The following is a 23,692-nucleotide window of genomic DNA, read 5'->3' as shown; positions in this document are numbered from 1 at the left end:
ATAGTGGCGACCATACTGGGGAAGTAGTTTTATGTTCCTCAATAAAATGTATCAAGTTTAGATCTGATTATTGATGGTGGACAACGATCATACATGAGAAGGCTGAAATCATTCACCTAGTGACTCTAAATCAGTTTCGATATCAGATACAAGGACTCCATTAGAGGATTAACCCGACCAGTAGAAACATGAAAGGAAAATATGGAAAGATCAGATATTCAAGTTGAAATTTCATCCAAGACATTATGTTTTTTGTTATAAAGTATTTCTTCTCTTTTCCCGCGAATGTCAAGAAGGATTTACAAAGTATACTGTATTTGAGAAAAGATCCTAGACCTGCATTTGTTTCTTTCTCTTTGAATATTTTGAATACAAAATGTTCGCATGCCTTTGATCTTGATCAAGATCCTTCTTCCGAATCTTATGATGACCGTCTTCAAACTAATGAGCCTAAAGAGACCAAGACTGACTCTACAGCTTTTGTATATACTCCTATACCTTGTAAAATTCCAGATAGATACAAACCTCTGATTTTACCTCCTATATCCCATGCTTTCCCTAAAAATCATTACCTATAGCTACCAAGATTTGATGGTGAATGTGACAAAATCACTGCTGAGAGACATGTACTAAATTTTGAGTCTTTTCTTGACCTTTTTGAAGTTGATGAAGGAAAAGTCAATATTTGGTTCAAAACCCTACCTGATGCAAGCATCTCAGATTTCCAGTAGTTTGTCAAAGCTTTCCTCAACAAGTGGGTGGTCAGACAAAACCATTTCTTGATTCTAGAAGAGTATAACCAGCTAAAAAGACAGCTAGGGGAGGCAGTGAAATAGTTTTCTACGAGGTTTAACCAAGTCTATTTTTTGATGCCTGTTAATATAAGACATCCTCCTGGATCCACTCTCTTACACTACCCAAATGCCTTTGATCTGGAAATGGAGTTTTAGCTGAGGGAAAGGAACCTTGCAACACTTGAAGAGATGCAAAATAGTGCAGTAGATGTAGAGGCTAATTTCTTGATTAGAAGGGAAAAGTTGAATGAAGAAGAGATGAAGAGCATAGATCTAGAGGAACCGACATCTTTAGAGGTAAAGCTTGACATTTTGGTAAGTGCAGAGGAAGAGATGATGCAAAAGATCACCACAAGGAATGAGTGTGATGTTCAAGACCATGGCTCGTTGATTGAAGAAAAACAAGTGGTTGATCCAAAACATTTCCTTTCTTATCCCAGTTGTCATAGATATGATAATGATTTTTTTATAGATCATCTTGGAGAAGAGAGATCTATTGATTTGACATGTATGCTTGATGATGTGTTTTATATTGATTATTTCCCTAAGTTTGATCAATATGATGATGATTATGTTCTCCAAATAGAAGGTAGTCTTGCAAACAAATCAACAACTGGTTTGTGGAAGGAGGAAGTTCACTTTCAGTAGCTCGAATACAGTGATCAACTGTTACATATCAGCCATGGAAGTGAGGAGGAAAGTGCAGAAAATTTTGAAGTAAGTGAAGGATCTTTGCCTTTTTGTTTTACTTCATTTCAGTTCATCAAAGACAACTTTCATGCAATCAAAAATCAACTATCGATAAGTTTTGATCTGGACCATCTTGAGGGCAATGAAATCCTTGTTCAAGACTTCTCAAATCTATATTTGTAGCCTCCAAATGATATTTAATTTCAGGTTGCAGATTAAGACTTGGAAGCTGGAACATATGATCAAATGATGCAAGATGAATCTGTACCATTATGTTTTGAATCATTTCAGTTTTTGAATGGAATTTTGCATAGCATATCTTCAAATGAGAAACCTGCAAAAAATCATACAATCTCATTGGAACCAATAGAAAATGGGTTGCAACATTCTTGTCAAGTTTTTCACAATCCAATAGCTAATGCGTTGGATGATGTCTATAGTCAAAGTCCTTCTCCATTAGCTAACTATGAGCTTGAAAAAAGTATTGATACAAACTTGATCTGGTAGTCGGTTTCTTTGTCATTTTCAGCAGGAGTCTCGTCACAAAGCTTAAATGAATGTTTGCATTCATTGTATGAGAAGAAGCAAAGTAATCCATTGGATGAGCTAAGTCCCAGTGCACATGAATTTCAAGATCCTTATGCAGCATTTTTGGAGTCATATAGAGCATCCATATTATTTAATATGGGAAAATTGGATCTGTTTACAAGTTTTCATGGGAGTTGCATTGCAATAGTTTTCTCTTCTTTCTCATAAACAAGCACTTGCGAAGAATTCAAACATCAGCTAGAATGCTTACTTGGTTGTATTGGTTGTTTCATTTCACTGATCAGGTGATGAATGAAACAGTTAGAGTAGGTTTTATTGAATAAGCTCCACTTCGAGCATATTTTCCAGTTTGTTAGTTGTGTTTTAGTATTGAGTTAGTTTCAAGTCAGTTTGTGTCCTTGAGTCATTAGTATTCAATCATGTATTTATTTATTTTATTTTTTTTACCCCATGCCCAATGGATAAGGCTACTAGGTCTATGGTGTTCTTGGCACATCCAAGGAGCTACCATCCCCATTGGAGGCAATGTTAGTGTTAGTGTTTCACACTGCCATCAGTGATCAAAATATGATCATTTTCATTTCATAGTAGGAGTCCCATACTGATGAGTTTGCATTCCATTAGGTCATGGATTCACTGATGGTAGGGTTTACTTCAATTTTCCCTCATGATCTGTACTTTCTGATCCTCTTCCATATATTTTAGTCATGGCTCATGTTCCCTTTGCAATTCATTTCATTAGGTCTCAGGGTTTGGTCTCATTAGGTTTTAGGGTCCTACCATGGTCAAATCCAATAATTACATGCCAATAATGATCACCAATGACATGAGGAGGCCAATAATGATTAGCAAAGCCATAATTTTTCATTTTGAAAGCCTAATGTAGCTCTCACCTCAAAACTTGTTTTGAGGTGAAAATAGGGTATTTTGTTTTTATCTCCATCAATGATGTAATTTTATGTTTTCATATGTAATATTGGTTCCCAGCTACTCCTAAACATCTTGTGATTTTGTGAAGCACCTGCTATTGCAAAAACTCAGGTTATCATGAGCACAAATCCACCTGCAAAAGCAAAAGAGAACAAGAACTAAACCCTAATTTCCTCTCCCACTGAGCTAGGGTTAGCTATGGGATCAGAGATATCTGAGCAGAGGAGGCATAAGGGATATCAAAAGGTATGAGGCCATTTCATATCATCAAACATCAGGTCTCCATCATTTTTCAAGAAGTCATTCCAAGGAACAAGCCATTCACCACACATAAGGGACGATTTTTCTTCAAACTGTGTTTCTGAGCAAGAAAATATGAATTTGACAAAAGTGAGAGACATTTTTGTTCATCATAGATTGAAGACGAAAAAACTCGTTTAGTTTGTACACAGGTCTCATGGTTTTAGAGAAATTTCAGAAATACAATTGCTACAAGAGAGTTGATGCACTTCTGGAGTGACCTTGGGGAAATCAAAATTTCTCCTAGCTAAGATGACCAAATTACTTGCTTGATGAGTCAAATGATAACTAGACACAAAGAGATTTCTAATGAGCTATCATGAGCTCAATTTGGAGTTCATGAAGACTTCCAAACATTGACTAAAACAACACTCTACATTTTGGTAGCCTCATTCTGCACATTTTGACCAGTCTTGGGATATTGGACTTTTGACAGGGAAAATGAACTCAAAATCAAAACATTATAGATGTTATGGAAACTAGACTTGACAGGATTTCCAACGAGCTATCCCATGCCCAATTTTGACACCGGGAAGGCTCCAAACGTTGCCTGTAAAAGGCACTATTAGGGTCCCACCCTAACCTGCAAAGCAATACCCAAACATAGAATTTGCGAAGAAAAGATACCGAGATCACAGAATATGCGAAGAAAATATACCCAGAACACAGAATAGCAATGATTTTATTATTCAGAGAGAAATGTTCACAGGCCTCTTCGAGGGGGCAACCTCCAATAGAGCAGAGCTCGATCACAAAAAGAAGACACGATACTCCTCGCAGGGAGTCTCTATCCTTTATATATGACTCATACATGCAATACCACGGGCCAATACCGTGGGTTTTATTAGTACCACCTATCTAATACTACCACCCATTTACCATCTATCTAATACTACCGCCCATTTGCAACTAACTGTGGTCCCGTCATTAATTGCGGGTTAACCACTTACAAATATTAATATGGGCTTTATTGACTCTTGACTATGTCATGGGATCACGTCATAGTCAAGAGTCAATAAAGCCCATATTAATATTTGTAAGTGGTTAACCCGCAATTAATGACGGGACCACAGTTAGTTGCAAATGGGTGGTAGTATTAGATAGATGGTAAATGGGCGGTAGTATTAGATAGGTGGTACTAATAAAACCCACGGTATTGGCCCGTGGTATTGCATGTATGAGTCATATATAAAGGATAGAGACTCCCTGCGAGGAGTATCGTGTCTTGTTTTTGTGATCGAGCTCTGCTCTATTGGAGGTTGCCCCCTCGAAGAGGCCTGTGAACATTTCTCTCTGAATAATAAAATCATTGTTATTCTGTGTTCTGGGTATATTTTCTTCGCATATTCTGTGATCTCGGTATCTTTTCTTCGCAATTCTATGTTTGGGTATTGCTTTGCAGGTTAAGAGCATAACAAGTGGTATCAGAGCACTTTCCAGGGCTCGGTGGGATCTCCAAATTTTAGCAATTTTTTTTTTTGGCTAGAGACGTGTTCCGGCGTCTTTAAACCACGGGATCTGTCGTTAAGCGCATAAACCTGCGGATTTGGGGAGGCATGCACGCAGGAAATACAAGAGGTGGTCACGTCTGTTGGACTCCCTTGTAACCCCTGTGGGTACCCCTTCGAGTAGTAGCGCATTAGACAGAACCGCGCACGGACTGTCTTCCACATACCCTCTGGGTATATAGGAAGCCCCCTAGCTACCTTGAAGCCTCACCATAGATAAACCTTCGACCGTCTTGTGGCTACAGTACACCGAGAACAGCACTTGGAGAGATTACTCGCCCGTACGATAGGGTAGTCGGGTTGTACGGCTAAGGGTACGGTCGATCCTCCTTCGTTAGAGCCCTGAAACATTGGGCCGAGTACTACTGTCAGACCCTTATGTATATTGCGATATGTAGCACCTGACACTCCCCAAGACCATAGTTCCCTTTCGATCGAGGGATCACACATCATCTATTCCAGATCAGCAGCAGCAGTTGTTCCACCATTCAGATCTCTCAGATCCACCAGATCGGATATTCCAGATTAGCAGCAGCAGTTGTTCCACCATTCAGATCTCTCAGATCCACCAGATCGGATATTCCAGATCAGCAGCAGCAGTTGTTCCACCATTTAGATCTCTCAGATCCACCAGATCAGAGTAGTTGTGAAGGGTTCCTGTACCTGGATATAATTTTCGCAGGACTTTTGGCGGCATTGAAATTTTGAGGATTTGGCGACTGCAGTATTGATCAGGAAGGAGTAAAACTCCGTTAGGAGTTTTTCAAAAAAAAAAAAAAAAAAAACGAGTATGAGATTTTTCCGAAGTGCTTATTTGTGATCTAGCCCATCAGCATCAGGAAAACGAGCTAAGCACGGTGGTACCATTCAAGTTCTTAGAAAAAAAAATTTTGGCGGTCCCAATTTTTCATCAAGTTGGTGTATGGTAGAAACTAGAGCTCAAGCAATGGCCAATGAAAGACTAGACAAACTTGAAATAGATATGAACGAGCTCAAAAATATGCTTGATGGACTATCAAGCCTGGTACGGCAAGCACTCGATAAGGGCAAGGAGCCATCTCTTGAGGAACCCTATAATGACCATATACACCATGAGGGTGAGTCTAGCCACTCTCCTCACGTCTGGCACACCCATCCACCACCTCCCAAGTTGGATAGTCAGCGACCTCCCAAGTTGGATATGCAGAAATTTGATGGTTCTAACCCGTCCGCATGGCTCGCACAAATGAACCAGTATTTCAAATTGAATCGTCTCCAAGATGATTGGACTAAGATTGGAGTGGCGACCATGTACTTGGACAATGAACGATGGCAATGGGCGGAATGGCATCAACGTCGCAATGCACCTTTTTTGAGTTGGGCCCAATTTGCCAAAGCTCTTCAAGATCGCTTTGAACAGGGAGACTCCTTTTTGGGCCATCTCACTAAGCTCCGACAGACGGGTACAGTGGATGAATATATCACCGCTTTTGAAGCCTTAGCCTTCCGCACTCAGCATCTCTTAGATGAGTTCTACACGGAATGTTTTATCAGTGGTCTTAAAGAAGCCATCAAAGCTCAAGTTCTACTCCACCACCCTCCCACATGGACGGAGGCTTGCCAGGTAGCCCGTAAGGTGGAACGTGCCATAACAGCCCAATACAGCCGCCCCAATTTCCCCACTAAAGGTCGTCCCCCACAAGCTCACACCACGACTCAGACACTTAAGGTCCAAAAGGTGTCACCTTAGGAAATGGACGAAAGAAGGAAGCAAGGACTATGTTACTACTATGATGAAAAATATTCCCCTGGTCATAAATGCAAGGAGCCCAAGTTTTTTCAAATAGATGCCACTGACTACAGCTCCACCGAGGAAGATCCACCTCTTGAGGAATCGGAGGCGATCGAAGAAGACAGCCAAAAGGAGATTGTATCTGACGACCCAGTTATTTCGCTCAATGCGTTGGCAGGAATCTCTTCCCCTCAAACTCTCAAAATCAGGGGTTTTCTTAAACATCGCCCAGTAATAGTCCTGATTGATAGTGGAAGTACCCATAATTTCATCCATCAAAAAATCGCCGAAGCAGCGCACTGTTTTGTAAGGGCAGTTTCTAACTTCCAAGTCCAAATTGCAGATGGGGGCACAATGAAATGTGAAGGCCGCTGTGAAAATGTCAAACTTCAAATGGGGGATTATCAGTTGAAAACCCACATGTTTGCCATACACATGGGGGGATGCGACATTGTCCTAGGTGCTGAATGGCTCCGCACCCTTGGGCCAATCACAATGGATTTCCAGGAGTTATATATGAGTTTTAAGCAGAACAACTCCACACATACCCTCCGTGGCCTCCAGGCGGGAGCCCCCTCGGTCATCAGCTCGCATCGGATGGAAAAATTGTTAAAAAAGGGCCATCATTGAGTGGTAGCGCAATTTAATGCCATCCAGGTAGTCGAAACCAGACCTCTGCCAATTCATCCTGAGATGCAGCAGATTTTAAATACCCATCGGACGGTCTTTGACAAACCTCATGAGCTTCCACCCTCGCGAGGGGAACATGATCATAGCATCACCTTGGTTCCAGGGGCTCACCCCCCAAATGTGCGGCCATACTGATATCCGTTCACTCAAAAGAATGAAATAGAAAAAATCATCAAGGAATTGTTGGAAGTAGGTGTCATTCGTCCCAGCATTAGTCCTTATTCATCCCCAGTGGTCATGGTCCTCAAGAAAGATGGGGAGTGGAGGATGTGTCCCGACTTCAGGGCCCTCAACAAGTTGACAGTCAAAGATAAATTTCCCATTCCGGTGGTTGACGATTTGCTGGACGAACTCAATGGGGCTCAATTCTTCACCAAGTTGGATCTTCGCTCTGGCTACCACCAAATTCTCATGAAGGAAGTTGACATTCCCAAGACGGCTTTCAGAACTCATGAAGGCCATTATGAGTTCCTGGTCATGCCATTTGGTCTCTGTAATGCCCCTTCTACTTTTCAGAGTCTTATGAATCACATCCTCAAACCATATCTCAGAAAATTTGTTCTTGTCTTCTTCGATGACATTCTCATCTATAGTGGCACCTGGGCGGCACATCTTCAGCATGTAGATCTACTCTTGCAACTGCTCCGCAAGCATAAATTATTTGTCAAAATGTCTAAGTGTGTGTTTGGCATGGAAGAAGTTGAGTATTTGGGCCACATTGTGGGGCGTGAAGGTGTCAAGGTGGACCCCAAAAAGATCCAGGCAATGCAAGAATTGCCTCAACCTAAGACTTTGAAGAGCTTGAGAGGATTTTTGGGTCTCACAAGCTATTATCGTAAATTTTTCCGCAACTATGGCCGCATAGCGAAGCCCCTCACTCAACTCCTAAAGAAAAATTCCTTCTTCTGGTCCGAGGAAGCACAACAGGCATTTACAGCGCTCAAAAACGCCATGTGTACCACTCCAGTCTTAGCACTACCTGACTTCACCAAATCCTTTGTCATTGAAAGTGATGCTTCGGGTACAGGTATTGGGGCGGTCTTAATGCAGGAAGGGCGACCATTGGCCTTCACAAGCCAACAACTCAGTGGGAGGAATCTGGGCCAATCTACCTACGAGAAGGAAATGATGGCCATCTTACATGCAGTCGAGACCTGGCGACCTTACTTATTGGGGTGACGTTTCCAAATCCGCATAGATCATCACAGTCTTAAATATTTTTTGGAGCAACGCCTATCCTCCCCACAACAAAACAAATGGTTAGCCAAAATGCTGGGATATTATTATGAGATCATTTACAAGAAAGGGAAAGACAACAGGGTAGCAGATGCATTATCGCGCCAATTTGAGGAGGAAAGTACTCTGCTCACAATTTCCCTTCCCATTCCAGACTGGATTGAAGAGGCTCGCAGGGAATGGTTTTCACACCCAAGGCTCTCCCAACTCATTTCTCAATTGCAGGTAGATCCTAATTCCAGCACGGGCTACTCGTGGCAAAATGATATTCTTTGCTACAAGGACAGAGTCGTCATATCACCAACATCTACCCTCAAAAGTCGACTTTTGGCAGAATTGCACTCATCTCCCATTGCAGGACATTCGGGCTTTCAGAAGACGTATGCTCGCACCAGAAGATCATTCTTTTGGACAGGCATGAAAAAGGACGTCCTTACTTTCGTAGCCGAATGTGATGTCTGTCAACGCCACAAAGGGGAAACCGTCAACACGCCAGGCACCTTACAACCATTGCCCATTCCGGCCTCAATTTGGACGGAGGTTTCTATGGATTTCATTACAGGTCTTCCAAAGTCAGGGAACAAGTCAGTCATCATGGTGGTTGTGGACCGACTGTCGAAGTATGCTCATTTCTGCGCCCTACCTCACCCGTTTACACCAACCTTGGTTGCTCAAACTTTCATGGATCAGATCTTCAAATTACATGGCATGCCCACTTCAATAGTGTCCGACCGCGACCCGATCTTCACCAGCAATTTTTGGCAGGAACTCTTCAGACTACAAGGCACTCAACTCAAACTCAGTACTTCATATCATCCGCAAACAGATGGTCAAACCGAAGCTGTCAACAAATGTCTAGAAACCTACCTTAGATGTTTCACTTCAGAGAAGCAACACCTTTGGGCACAGTGGTTACCTCTGGCTGAATGGTGGTATAACACCAACTATCATGCTACCACCAAAATGACTCCCTATGAAGCAGTATATGGTCAACTTCCGCCTTCCCCTACTTCTTATCTCAAGGGATGCTCCAAAGTACAAGCAGTGGATCAACTCCTACAACACCGCACAACCATGCTCGCCCATCTTCGCGAGAATCTTCATCAAGCTCGGAACCGCATGAAGCAACAGGCCGACCAACATCGCTCAGAGCACCAATTTCAAGAAGGGGATCAGGTCTTTTTGAGGCTGCAACCATATAAGAAAACATCACTCAAAGATAAGGGTTGTCAAAAGCTCGCTCCAAAATTCTACGGACCATACCAAGTACTTCAGCACATTGGAGAAGTAGCTTACAAGTTGGCTTTGCCACCTACGGCAAAAATCCATCCAGTTTTCCATGTATCGTGCCTCAAGAAAGTGATTGGGAACAATTGCCGAGTTCAAACCAGTCTACCTGAGTTAGACGAAGAAGGGTCAATCTGGCTTCAACCTGAACAGGTTCTAGACACCCGAGACAAGCACCTGCGCGGCCGCATGATTAAGAAGGTCCTCGTCAAATGGAAAGACACCTCTCCGGAAGATGCAACTTGGGAACCAGCCACTATTCTTCAGTAGTTTCCGCAGCTTCAGCCTTGAGGACAAGGCTAGTCTTAAGGGGGAGGGCATGTTAGGGTCCCACCCTAAACCCCTTATTTATGTCATGGGATCACGTCATAGTCAAGAGTCAATAAAGCCCATATTAATATTTGTAAGTGGTTAACCCGCAATTAATGACGGGACCATAGTTAGTTGCAAATGGGCGGTAGTATTAGATAGATGGTAAATGGGCGGTAGTATTAGATAGGTGGTACTAATAAAACCCACGGTATTGGCCCGTGGTATTGCATGTATGAGTCATATATAAAGGATAGAGACTCCCTGCGAGCAGTATCGTGTCTTGTTTTTGTGATCGAGCTCTGCTCTATTGGAGGTTGCCCCCTCGAAGAGGCCTGTGAACATTTCTCTCTGAATAATAAAATCATTGCTATTCTGTGTTTTGGGTATATTTTCTTCGCATATTCTGTGATCTCGGTATCTTTTCTTCGCAAATTCTATGTTTGGGAATTGCTTTGCAGGTTAAGAGCATAACAGGCACTGCGCTTAGGGAGAAGGGCGCTGTGCTTAGGGGAAAATTTCTCAGTGCAATTTATAACAGGCGTTGTGCTTAGAGAGTGGCACTGTGCTCCTGGGTAGTGGTGTTGCACTTAGTCCAGCCAACACCAAAAATGCCCCAAACTTCAAATATTTGCTAAATTTCCTCCAAATCTGCCTTGTGCAAGTAAGTATCAATCCTCTCCTTGCTATTTAGTTTGCATGTGTAAGGATTTTCATGGTTTTCCACTCTCTATATAAAACCCTAATTCTCACTATAAACCCTAGTTATTTGATTTTCCCCATTACTCAACCTCATAACTAAAACCCTTATCCCCATCACTTTTATCATATTCTACCACTCATTTACCACTCCCTAAACCCCCTCCCTCTTATGTTTTGCTCATAGTTTCCTACATTCACTCAAACCCATCCCTACAAGCCATTGCACATGCCATTCATCTCATACATTACCCAAACTATGCAAACTATTAGAGTGATAAAACTGTGGACAGAGGAAGTGATTTTGAGTATGATGAGGAGGAAAACACAGGAAGTGACACCTTAGCAGGCAGAGCTAGGCAACAGAGAAAACCACACAAGGGAGGACAATAGACTCAAAATGTTGGAAAAAGCCTCCTTGACCAACCAAAGCACTTGATGGTGGTGCTCCATGCCAAATTTGGGCAAATTTTGAGGAGTTTTTTCATTTTTGAAAATTTGAAATTCTTAACACAGAAAATTTGCCCAGTGGCGCTACGCTTTTTCCTGGGGCATCCATTAGAGAAAAAATTGACATTATTGGATTTAGAATGGCGAGGAAATGTACCCTGGAAATTTTTAGAAGTTTTGGCGCAGATATGGTTCACCAAAAGGTCCAAAAACTACCAAAAAATGACCTTTTTGCCTCTTTTTGGACACACAGAAGCAGTCTTGGGAGATTCAAGTTTTTATGGGGTAAATGACCTCCAAATTCAAAAACTATAGGTGTTCCAGAAATTATACTTGGATAGCTTTCCAATGAGATATCATGGGCTTAATTTGGCTAAGGGGAAGGCCTCCAAAATCAGGTGGAAAGTGGTGTTGTGCTTAGGGCCATTTTGCTCAGGGAACTAAAATTCACCTGTTTTGGCTGTGAATTTGATTTCTCTCTCCTCTTGGATGATTTCACTCATGTAATTGATGACATGGCATGTAAATGTAATGGTAAAATAGTGTTATAGGGTAGATTCATTAGTTAGAGGTGGTTTTGAGGCAAATGAATTAGTTTCCCCTATTTTAGAGGCAAGTTGTTTGACTGCCCATATTCCAGTTCTTTGTTGGGAAATGGTTGAAACAAACCCTCTTCTCATGTATTTGTTATGAAACCAGCTCACAAAAAGATAGAAAAGATAGCTGAGCGTCTTAGAATTCGGCCTCTTCGAGGGGGCAACCTCCTTTACATTACACAAATGAATAATTATTGGATGATACAAATGACAAGACCTCCTTTCTATATATAGGAGTCTAAGGGGTCATAATATAATCAGAGCTGACATAACAATAATAATGTAAGGGCACAATAATAACAATAGTGGGATTCTATGGGGCACAATGATAACAATAGTGGGCATCTATGGGGACTACATGGGTACAACAATATAATAAGGGGGTTGTACTAATAACAATAAGGGGTTACACTAGTAGTATAGGGGCCTAATAGTATTCGACCCTTGAAGGTTAGGAGGAGTAGTTTAGATGTCTATATTATGTGTTTTCTTGATCATTTGGTGGGGTTGGATTCAGTTGGATGCTCATGTACTAAACACTTGTCATTTTGTAGCAGTTGTGGCAGGAAACTAATAAAGTTGCAGCTATTTTTATGGGATACTTGTGGTATGGTATTTAGCATGTGTTTCTTTTTCTATTAATATGTTCTCATGTTATTTATGTATGCATCTTTCATATAATTAGTTTTGATTGGTTGTTTTCAAGTTAGATAGGTGGAATACATTAGGTTTTAATGCTCTGCCCTAGGAAAACACTAGTATTTCATGTTTTCTTCTGTTTAGGAAGGATTCTTGACTTGCTTAGGCCCTTCTTATCTCCTCACTAGTTTGGCTTTTCACCCATCAAGCTTTAAGGTGCTGAAGATCATACTTACCTTGCCCCATAGAATCCCCTGCAATTTTGACTTAGATTCCCAGGCCTAAATTTCCCAACTCCTCCTGATCTAGCAAAATACAACAAATTCAATCAAAACCCTTGAGGTACTATACCTAGCATAAAATCTTGTTCTTGATCCAGTCATCTTGACTGAGATTCATAAGGAGAGAGCCCTCTTCTGACCTTGTAGGGCTAGCTACAAGGTTAAGCTTGGTTTGTGGTTACCCTGGAATTGTCTCCCTTTAGACTGAGGTCAATCTAGGTGATAATACAATCCTTCACAGGCTATGCCTCTGCCCAATGTGTCAAATATTCTATCACGGTGATAATGTACCTTGCTCCTATATTTCCTTGCGGCCAAATGGGTCCCACAAAATCTATCACCCATTTCTCATAGGGTTGCAACGTCATTTGTAGATTCAAAGTCATCTCATCCCTCCAAAATGGCCTGCCAGTCCTTTGACATACATCACATGCCTTGCAATATGATTTTGAGTCCTGATGGAGGGCTAGACACCACAAACCTAAGCATAGAATCTTCTGTGCAGTTTCTCTTCCTACATAATGTCCTCCCTCAGTGCCTCCATGAGCATCCACGAGGATGCTACTTCTTTCAAAATTGGGTACATATCATCGCAATATATCATCAGACCCCATTTTGTATAGATGCCTAGAAATGACACAGAAATCTGTCATGCACACCACTAATTCCTTCTTCTACTGGAAAATGTATGATCCGGGGCATTTCCTATCGTTAGGAAGTGTATTATATCCTCAAAATGACCATCCATGATGCACACTACAAATAGCTATGCGTCGGGCAATCCATGCTCCAAATTAATGGGTTCTTCCCCTATTTTGATGCATGACAGATGGTCTGGTCCCACGTTCAGTCGTCCAGGCTTCACAATAACTTCAAAATCATACTCTTGGAACAATAACAACCACCTGCAGATTCTCCCCCCCAACACAGGCTTATTGACCAGGTACTTCAGCGCAAATTGATTTGTATACATCTTAAAATGGCCTCCCAACAAGTAGTTCCTAAACTTTTGGAGAAAATATACCGTAGCTAACCCCTCACACTCAGTAGTGGAATAGTTCTTCTCTACCTTGGATAACCTTCTGCTTGCAAATGCGATAGGATGGTCCAAGTCGTCTCCACTCTCCTATGTCAGTACTGCTCCTAGCACATACACGATGCATTGACATGTACATGAAACTCCTTCTTCCAATTTGGATAGACTAGGATCAACGCAGTGACCATCTTTTCTTTCAATAAATCTAGGCTCTTCTTACAGTCCTCATTCCATAAGAATATGATGTCCTTCTTCAACAATTTCTCCATAGGTCACCATCTGGAAATAACCTTTGATAAACTTTTGTAATATCCTATGTGTCCTAAGGTAATGCATAACTTCTTCACACTCCTCAGTTATTCTGTTAGTGTCAGTCTTTCCAGCCTTCCTCTAGTGATCAAATGTGCTCTTACAAAGTGGTTTTGAAGTGTCCAGGTCAAATTTTGTCATTTCAAAGAGTTTTCAAGCAAAATTTGGTCACTAGACCTTAGGTCTAGGGTTTGCTTTCACTCCTTCTAAATTTGCCCAAATGTCGGTCCATGTCATCATTCAGCTGAGTCTATCATCATTCATAGGGTTGTCATCATCATGTTAGGTTCCATTGAGTCATTTTACACCTCGTTCATGCTTCAGTTGCGCCTAGGCAAGGTCATTTCCCTCTCCTAGGGTTTTGAAAGCTAATTTCTCTTGGATGGTCAAATCATCAGCAAAACTTATATCCTGATGTTTGTACACCTTCCCCTATCCTTAATGTACCTTATTAAACACTTCCCATCACTGAGATCCCCCAAATTCCTCATTTTCGCACAAACCCTAGTTTCTTGCCACAACTTGGCAATTTTCTAGGCTAGGCCTATGTTTTGCCCTTTTGGACCCCTTCCCCTCGCTCGATCTCTGAGATTCCACTTTCCCCTACTTACTAACATCCCTCCCTACTTCCAAAAATTTCCCCAAGAATTTAGAAGCCTCTTATCCCCTTCATTTCGCTTCATTTCGACAGAATTCCTTGTTTCACACATCGGGATAAGTTTCCCTCAAAAGATGTTTCAGAGCAATCAAAGATCAATTTTGGAAAACTGAGAGAGGTTTTTGTCCAAAACATGCCAAAGAAGAAAAACCTCGTTCACTTTTTACACAAGTGTCATGGTTTTAGAGAAATTTCAAAAATACAATCGCCAGATCCAAGGAGGTTGAGCAAAGCACTAAAACAGAGAAAAAGGCCCGATCCACTTCAAATTTTGGCTGAAGCCACCTTGAAGGAGAATGGTGCTCAATGATACACCCTCAGCTCAAAATTCAGAAAATTTGGAGCAATTTTGGTCAATTTTGAATTTTTTTTGCAAAAAACAGGTTTTTGCCCTCAACGTGTAGCGCGTCGCGCGCTACCCTTAAGTTGGGGAGGTCCATTTCACAAAAACTCAGCATTTTTGGATTTTTCACGACAAATTACACTTTCTCAGCCACTTCCAAGACATTTCATGGAGATTTGAGCCCCCAAAAGGTCAAAAAACAAGCAAAAAATGACCTTCTGCCACTTTTTGGACACACAGGAAGCAGTCTTGGGAGATTGAATTTTTGGAGGGGCAAATGGCCACCAAATTGAGAAATTCCACTTGGGCGGGAGAGTTGACATCCAGAACTTTCCAAAAAGCCCACTTGTGCCTCATTTGGATGCCGGGAAGTTCCCCAAAAGTGGGCTCAAAGGCGCGCTAAGTGTTGAGAAATGGCGCGCTACGCATCAGGACATTTTCTCAATTTTTCACCTTCAGCTCAGGAAAACGCAGCATTTGACCAGTTTTGACTTTTTGGTGGGATTTTTCATCCTCCTTGATGTAATTTCATGTTGACATGACACTTTTTTACCTATTCTAGAAGATTCATTCATAAAATGGCAAAAAATTAATGAATGAATTGGTTTCCTAGCTTATAGAGGCAAGTTGTTTTGATTGCCTAGATTGTAGTGCTCAGTTTAGAATTGGTTGAAACAGCTCCTAGGATGATGAGCTCGACCCCTAGAGGCAAGGGAATGTGTTAGCTTTCCTATATTATGTATTTTCTTAGTCATTTTCATGGTTGGACTCTTGAGGGATAAGCTTAGACTGTATTACACATTGTATCTTTGCAATTTTGGCAAAGGAAAGACCAGGGTTTTGCAGCACTATTTGGGATTCCTGTGGTTATTTGTGTTGATGGTGTGTTTCTCTCATGTACTTTTAAGTTTGTTATGTGTATCATTTTCTTACTATTCTCTTCTGCAAATTAAGTAAATGAAGTGTTAAGGTAGAATTCATGGTTCCTATGCTCTGCCTTTAAGTTTGCTTAATATCAATGTTTTCATCTGTTTAAGGAGAACTCTCGATGGTTTCTTGCTCTCCTTAGCTCCTCATCGGTCATATCCATCCATTCACTTATTTCAAAGGCATCAAGACAATCTCCTACCTTGCCCCAAAAAGACCTCTGCAAAAACTGTGTCTCATCCCCGCACCCAAAATTGTCGTGCTCAGTTTTCCAACAAAACCCTAAAAGTTTAAAATCAAACTTTCCCCATCAGTTTACTAGCCTAAAATCAGTGTTTGTTATTGGTCATCTCAGCCCTTTGAAGACCTTTTTCCGAGATAGACCCGGAGAGAGCCCTCTCCTGTCCCCGTAGGGCTAGCTACGAGGCTAAGTGGTTTGATGTTGCCTTGGATTTTGTCTTTTTCAGCCTGAGGCCAAATTCAAGCGCTAACATATTGGCGACCATACTGGGGAAGAACAAATGGTTTGCTGGTTGATGTCATTTGTTTTATAAGCTATAGACAGAGCCTGAAGTTATGCCAGGTAGCCTTCGAAACGCTTTTGCTTTGCATTAGCAGAAGTAGATAAACGCTGCTTCAGTCAATCTCCGGTCTAGCTTGTAATCGTGACATCTAACTTGTTAATTACCCCAGTACATGTATCAAGTTCAGATCTAATTTTTGATGGTGGACAACGATCAAACACTGGCAAGGCTGAAATCATTCACCTGGCGACTCCTTTCACTGAAGAATCCAGCAACCTGTGCTTCATGGTGACTTCACTGCAGAGAGATCAGTAGCTGTGAGATTTTCAAGATGGACCGAATCACAAGAAGATATGCTCCCATGAGCCGAGATCACATTCCAGGTTTTCCAAATAAAATTCTGAAGGTAGATTGGTCAAGGAATTTGCCTACATTTAAAGATGATGGTAGGAAGGACACTGCTCTACATCTGGTTAGATTTCACATGCATATTCGCAAGTTGAAGGTTGATTTTTCTGAAGATTGCTTGATGAAGATATTCTTGGCCACTCTAGAAGGTAAAGCCCAATCATGGTATGAAAGTTTGTCGCCTGCTTGTATTTACTGTTTCAAGGATTTTCATGCCTTGTTCATTGAAAGATATCAAGCATCTTATCCATCATTAAATTCAGTTCAAGACTGTTGCAAGCATGCTTATAGTTTTATTGAAAGCCTTGAGAAGTTTTATGAAGATGATAATTTCATGGATGAAGAGATCATGGAAGCCCTGTATGAAAATCCGTTTCAGTAGCACACAGAAATCTTAGAGGATACTTGTCAAGATCAGCAGGTTGAAGATGGTCATATGGTGAAAGATGATGAAAGAGAGGGTTCTATTTCAAATCTTCCCATAGAAGAAGACAGCGTACAGGGTAGTCAAGATTCAATTTCAGAATGTGATGCAGTCAAGTTAGCTATTTCAGATCAACATTCAGATCATGATGACCAAGAATACCTTGTGATGAATCCTGAAAAGGAGAACTTTGTTGTTGAGATCATAGACAACGGTATGGATTCAAATGTTCTCAGTCGGGCTGCCAGTCTGTCATTAGAATCGAGTCTTCATGAGGAGGTAATCCAGTCATTTCATGAAAAACAAGATGAGATCTTTGTTCAAGTAAGTGAAAAATCTTCTGTCAATAACTCAGTGGTAAATCATAATTTGGATAGTTTGATTGCCATGTCATATGAAGATGATCAACAATGTTTCCAAGTTTCAGAAGATCAGGATTGTCATTTAGATTTTTCATGTTTTGAAATGTTATTTCAAGAAGACAAGACTTGCTTGAGCAAAAGGAAACAGAAAGTCTTATCTCCTCTGTCTGAAGATGAGATAGATCAACTCTTGAACAGTCATGTTACAGCCCAAGCTAAAGCAGATTTGCAGTGCACACTTGGTCAAGAAAATGTCGGTAAAATTTCTTCTTCTTTTGAAAAAGATGACTATCTTGTAATCCGTTTTGTAGATCAGCAAACAGATAAGGCTGTCATGTTTGATAATCTTGAAGATTGTTTTTTGTTTAAGAATGACCTAGATCATGAGGTTGAGAGAGACAATATGCCAGAATTTTTCATGGTCAAGGAGCCTACAGCTAGCACTCAGATGGCAGAAGCACATACCTCTCTGTGCATTCCTATCCCTTGGAAATCGATTGCCCTTTCAGATCAGAATGAAGAGAGTACTTGTATTTTTTCAGTTGGATCTCCAAACAAGATAGTGCTTTAGGATTATCAAGATCCCTGCAGCATCCTTTTGCAAGAAATAAAGAAGATAAATGTTGCCTGGTTCATTATCATAAGCTTTGGTTTCAGTGGTTATTTTGAGTTGCCTACAGGTTCATCGTTCCGCCTGCTCGAGATAAGCGAGAGCAAAAATTTGGTATGTAGCCATCTACTGGATTGGTTACATTGGAAAGCTCATTATACATGATTGTACATATTTCATTAGTATGCAGGTGGTTGTCATCATGATTCCAAATCTTGATGGACTGCTGCCCTTCAATAAGCTCTGTATGTTCTTGTTTTAGTTAAGTCAGTCATGAGTCATTTGTGAGTCAGTTTTCAGTCATGTTGGTTTCATAATTGAGTCGGTTTGAATCAAGTTTCAGTCAATAAATGAGTCAAAGTTTTGTATTGTTTGTCAAATAATGACTCCATCGCCCAATGGATGAAGGCACTGTCTAGTTCTTACAGAGATCTGCGGTTCTTGGCATCTCCAAGGAGCTACCATCCCCATTGGAGCCAATGTTAGTGTCAGTCTTTCCAGCCTTCCTCCAGTGATCAAACGTGCTCTTACAAAGTGGTTTTGAAGTGTCCAGGTCAAATTTTGTCATTTCAAAGAGTTTTCAAGCAAAATTTGGTCACTAGACATTAGGTCTAGGGTTTGCTTTCACTCCTTCTAAAGTTGCCCAAATGTCGGTCCATGTCATCATTCAGCTGAGTCTATCATCATTCATAGGGTTTTCATCATCATGTTAGGTTCCATTGAGTCATTTTACACCTCGTTCATGCTTCAGTTGCGCCTAGGCAAGGTCATTTCCCTCTCCTAGGGTTTTGAAAGCTAATTTCTCTTGGATGGTCAAATCATCAGCAAAACTTATATCCTGATGTTCGTACACCTTCCCCTATCCTTAATGTACCTTTTTAAACACTTCCCATCACTGAGATCCCCCAAATTCCTCATTTTCGCACAAACCCTAGTTTCTTGCCACAACTTGGCAATTTTCTAGGCTAGGCCTGTGTTTTACCCCTTTGGACCCCTTCCCCTCGCTCGATCTCTGAGATTCCACTTTCCCTTGCTTCCTAACATCCCTCCCTACTTCCAAAAATTTCCCCAAGAATTTAGAAGCCTCTTATCCCCTTCATTTCGCTTCATTTCGACAGAATTCCTTGTTTCACACATTGGGATAAGTTTCACTCAAAAGATGTTTCAAAGCAATCAAAGATGAATTTTGGAAAACTGAGAGAGTTTTTTTCCAAAACATTCTAGAGAATAAAAACCTCGTTCACTTTTTACACAGGTGTCATGGTTTTAGAGAAATGTCAAAAATACAATCGCCAGATCCAAGGAGGTTGAACAAAGCACTAAAACGGAGAAAAAGGCCCGATCCACTTCAAATTTTGGCTGAAGCCACCTTGAAGAAGCATGGTGCTCAATGATACACCCTCAGCTCAAAATTCAGAAAATTTGGAGCAATTTTGGTCAATTTTGAATTTTTTTTGCAAAAAACAGGTTTTTGCCCTCAACGCGTAGCGCGCCGCGCGCTACCCTTAAGTTGGGGAGGTCCATTTCACAAAAACTAAGCATTTTTGGATTTTTCATGACAAATTACACTTTCTCAGCCACTTCCAAGACATTTCATGGAGATTTGAGCCCCCGAAAGGTCAAAAAACAAGCAAAAAATGACCTTCTGCCACTTTTTGGACACACAGGGAGCAGTCTTGGGAGATTGCATTTTTGGAGAGGCAAATGGCCACCAAATTGAGAAATTCTACTTGGGAAGGAGAGTAAACATCTAGACCTTTCCAACAAGCCCACTTGTGCCTCATTTGGATGCCGGAAAGTGCCCCAAAAGTGGGCTCAAAGGCACGCTACGCGTTGAGAAATGGCGCGCTACACATCAGGACATTTTCTCAATTTTTCACCTTCAGCTCAGGAAAACGCAGCATTTTACCAGTTTTGACTTTTTGGTGGGATTTTTCATCCTCCTTGATGTAATTGATGTAATTTCATGTTGACATGACACTTTTTTACCTATTCTAGAAGATTCATTCATAAAATGGCAAAAAATTAATGAATGAATTGGTTTCCTAGCTTATAGAGGCAAGTTGTTTTGATTGCCTAGATTGTAGTGCTCAGTTTAGAATTGGTTGAAACATCTCCTAGGATGATGAGCTCGACCCCTAGAGGCAAGGGAATGTGTTAGCTTGCCTATATTATGTATTTTCTTAGTCATTTTCATGGTTGGACTCTTGAGGGATAAGCTTAGACTGTATTACACATTGTATCTCTACAATTTTGGCAAAGGAAAGACCAGGGTTTTGCAGCACTATTTGGGATTCCTGTGGTTATTTGTGTTGATGGTGTGTTTCTCTCATGTACTTGTAAGTTTTTTATGTGTATCATTTTCTTACTATTCTCTTCTGCAAATTAAGTAAATGAAGTGTTAAGGTAGAATTCATGGTTCCTATGCTCTGCCTTTAAGTTTGCTTAATATCAATGTTTTCATCTGTTTAAGGAGAAATCTTGATGGTTTCTTGCTCTCCTTAGCTCCTCACTGGTCATATCCATCCATTCACTTATTTCAAAGGCATCAAGACAATCTCCTACCTTGCCCCAAAAAGACCTCTGCAAAAACTGTGTCTCATCCCCGCACCCAAAATTGTCGTGCTCAGTTTTCCAACAAAACCCTAAAAATTTTAAATCAAACTTTCCCCATCAGTTTACTAGCCTAAAATCAGTGTTTGTTATTGGTCGTCTCAGCCCTTTGAAGACCTTTTGCTGAGATAGACCCAGAGAGAGCCCTCTCTTGTCCCCGTAGGGCTAGCTACAAGGCTAAGTGGTTTGATGTTGCCTTGGATTTTGTCTTTTTCAGCTTGAGGCCAAATTCAAGCGCTAACAGATTCCAAGTTCAGTATCACTGAGATCTTCGTGGGATCTACCATTAGTCCCTGTCTGCAAACCACATGCCCCAACAGGGTCCCAAAAGGAACAAATAACAGACACTTCTTCAGGTTGAGCATGATCTGGTATCTTCAACAATTATCCAACACTAGGCCTAAACTGGAAACATGGCATTTCACCAGCCCAAACATAGTCTAGTAATCAAAGTATACTTCCAAGAACTTATGAAGAAATTCCTTGAACGCTGCAACGATTATGCACGAGAATATCACCGGTGCATTCTTTAATCCAAATAGCATTACAGTTTACTAAAAACAACCCCACTCAGTTGTGAAGGTTGTCTTGCTCCTATCCTCCAGCATGATGTTTATTTGGTGGTACCATGAGAACCCATTAGTGAAGGAATATGCTTCTTAGCCACCTACATTGTCCAACACTTCATCATTGAATGGAGTCAGCAAAGGATCATATATGCAAGTGTCATTCAACTTTTTGAGATCCACGCACATCCTTATTTCATCCTTCTTCTTCTTCTCCTGTACCACCATTGGTCTTACCCAGTCAGATTCTTCAGCAGGCTCAATAATGCATGTGTGAGCATCTTGTCTAGCTCTAAGTAGACCTTCTTCTTATACTTCAGATCGAGACGATAAGGTATTTTCTTAACCAGCTTCGCGTCAGGTTTCAATGTGATCTTCATAACACCTAGATCCCTAATTATCCCTTTTAGATCCTTAAAATTGGCATGGAATAAATCCTGGTATTCACCAAGCAATTTAGCGACCTTATCCACCGTCGTGTTGTTCCAGTGGTCTCCAATCTTCGCGAATTTGGGTTCTGCCTCAGTACCAATGTTTACCTGTTTCATTTTCAACGATGTGGTTATATTAGGGTTCTCAATCTACGACCATTCAATCTCACAGTGACCTTCTATTTATGGAATTTTGATATTTCACGGATCTCATCCTCCTCTTCAATAGTCACGTTATAGCATTCCAGCACATGACACAGTTGAGTAGCCCACTAAGGTTGAATCAGGTCCAAAGGATCATGCGATATCCTAAAGATTGTTGCTTTCACCTCTTGTAGTGCCTCATCAATACAGTCAAACCCATCTTTGAAATTGAATGTCATTATGAATCCCTCACGCAGAATACCCATTCACTTGTACCATGGCGGAGCTCTATTTCTACGCACCAGTTCATCGGGATGACGTCCAAGGCGTGACAGAACAAGTGCACCCATTCAAGTTGGGGCTTTTCTCCATAAGCCCAGGCCCATTTGGCAAAATGCACGCGTGGATTATCCTGCCCATCATACTTGTCTGTCTTTCACATCTTTGGCTTCCCAAAGCGTGTTCTTATCATACTCCTACATTCACGCCAATCATCAAAGCTTCCCTTGTGCATACCCCACCATCTTGCGGGTATAGCACATAGTGCCTAGTCCAATTCCTAGAAGCGTTGCTTTTCTGGTACCTCCCTTTCAAATGCATCTAAAAAGATATCTACCTCATTTAGACCATCATAAGTAGGCAGATTTTTTACCTCTAAGTACACACAATGCAATGACCGGGTCATCATGTTGCAGTTTAGTGTAGTTACTTCATGTAACCGATTCTGCCAGTGCTTAACTCTTCATCGAAGTTTGAGGTGCATGAACTCTCATGATACCGTGTAATTCGTCCGTCCATGGTGGGATTCACCCAATCTTGGTCTCGCGTTGTTATCTTATAGCTACAGTCCAGATTGTCATCATTCTCATAATTGTAGAGTGGTCCAGTATAGGGCGATCCTTCAGCAGGATCCAGGGGTACTATTACGCATAGTGATTTCTTCTCAAATATCATCTTTCACTTCTTTAGGTTGATCACCCTGTTCATATCAGTAGCCCAGTCAATTCCCAGGAGCATAGGATAGGGGTTGTTGTCATCCATTATCTCTATTACTTCAAAGTAAGCTAGTGCACTTGCACCTTCAATATCCACAGTCACCCCTGCAATTGCCCCATGGGGATGATCTTCTGCTGATTCACCATCCTTAGCTGAATAGGGGACCATTGCAGCATGGGTCTCCCCATCCTTTCCCAAGTCTGATTTGGTAGGATGTTTTCATCTAACCCTAGGTCCAAAATAACCTGATCTATTTCATACTCTCCTATCTACGCGGTCAGTCTCGTCTCCCATCTCATCCTTGTTTTATGCTTGCCAATCTTTCATACTATGCGCAGGTCACCCGGAGCGATTCTAGCACATCTATTGATGAGCTCTTGTAACCCCTTCATAGCCTTACTATCACGCATTAACTTCATGTAGGTCTCTAGGAAGGTTGTGAGCATAGAAGGGTCCATCTCCTGATCAGGCTTATCCTTGCTCCCATAGGTGGAGGCCTTAGCGAAGCTCTTCTTAGCTTCCATGAATGCTTCCCATGCGCACTCTAAATCGAACACAACCTCCTTCGTCGGAGCTTTGCAAACCCATTAACTGTCTTCGGGTTGTTTCCAT

This window comes from Pinus tabuliformis, chromosome 8 (genome assembly GCF_031772625.1).
Source record: "Pinus tabuliformis cultivar Carrire ecotype Pingquan chromosome 8, CPIR1, whole genome shotgun sequence".
Taxonomy (NCBI): Eukaryota; Viridiplantae; Streptophyta; class Pinopsida; order Pinales; family Pinaceae; genus Pinus; species Pinus tabuliformis.
The sequence above is the reverse complement of the archived record's forward strand: the minus strand, read 5'-3'. Positions refer to the sequence as shown.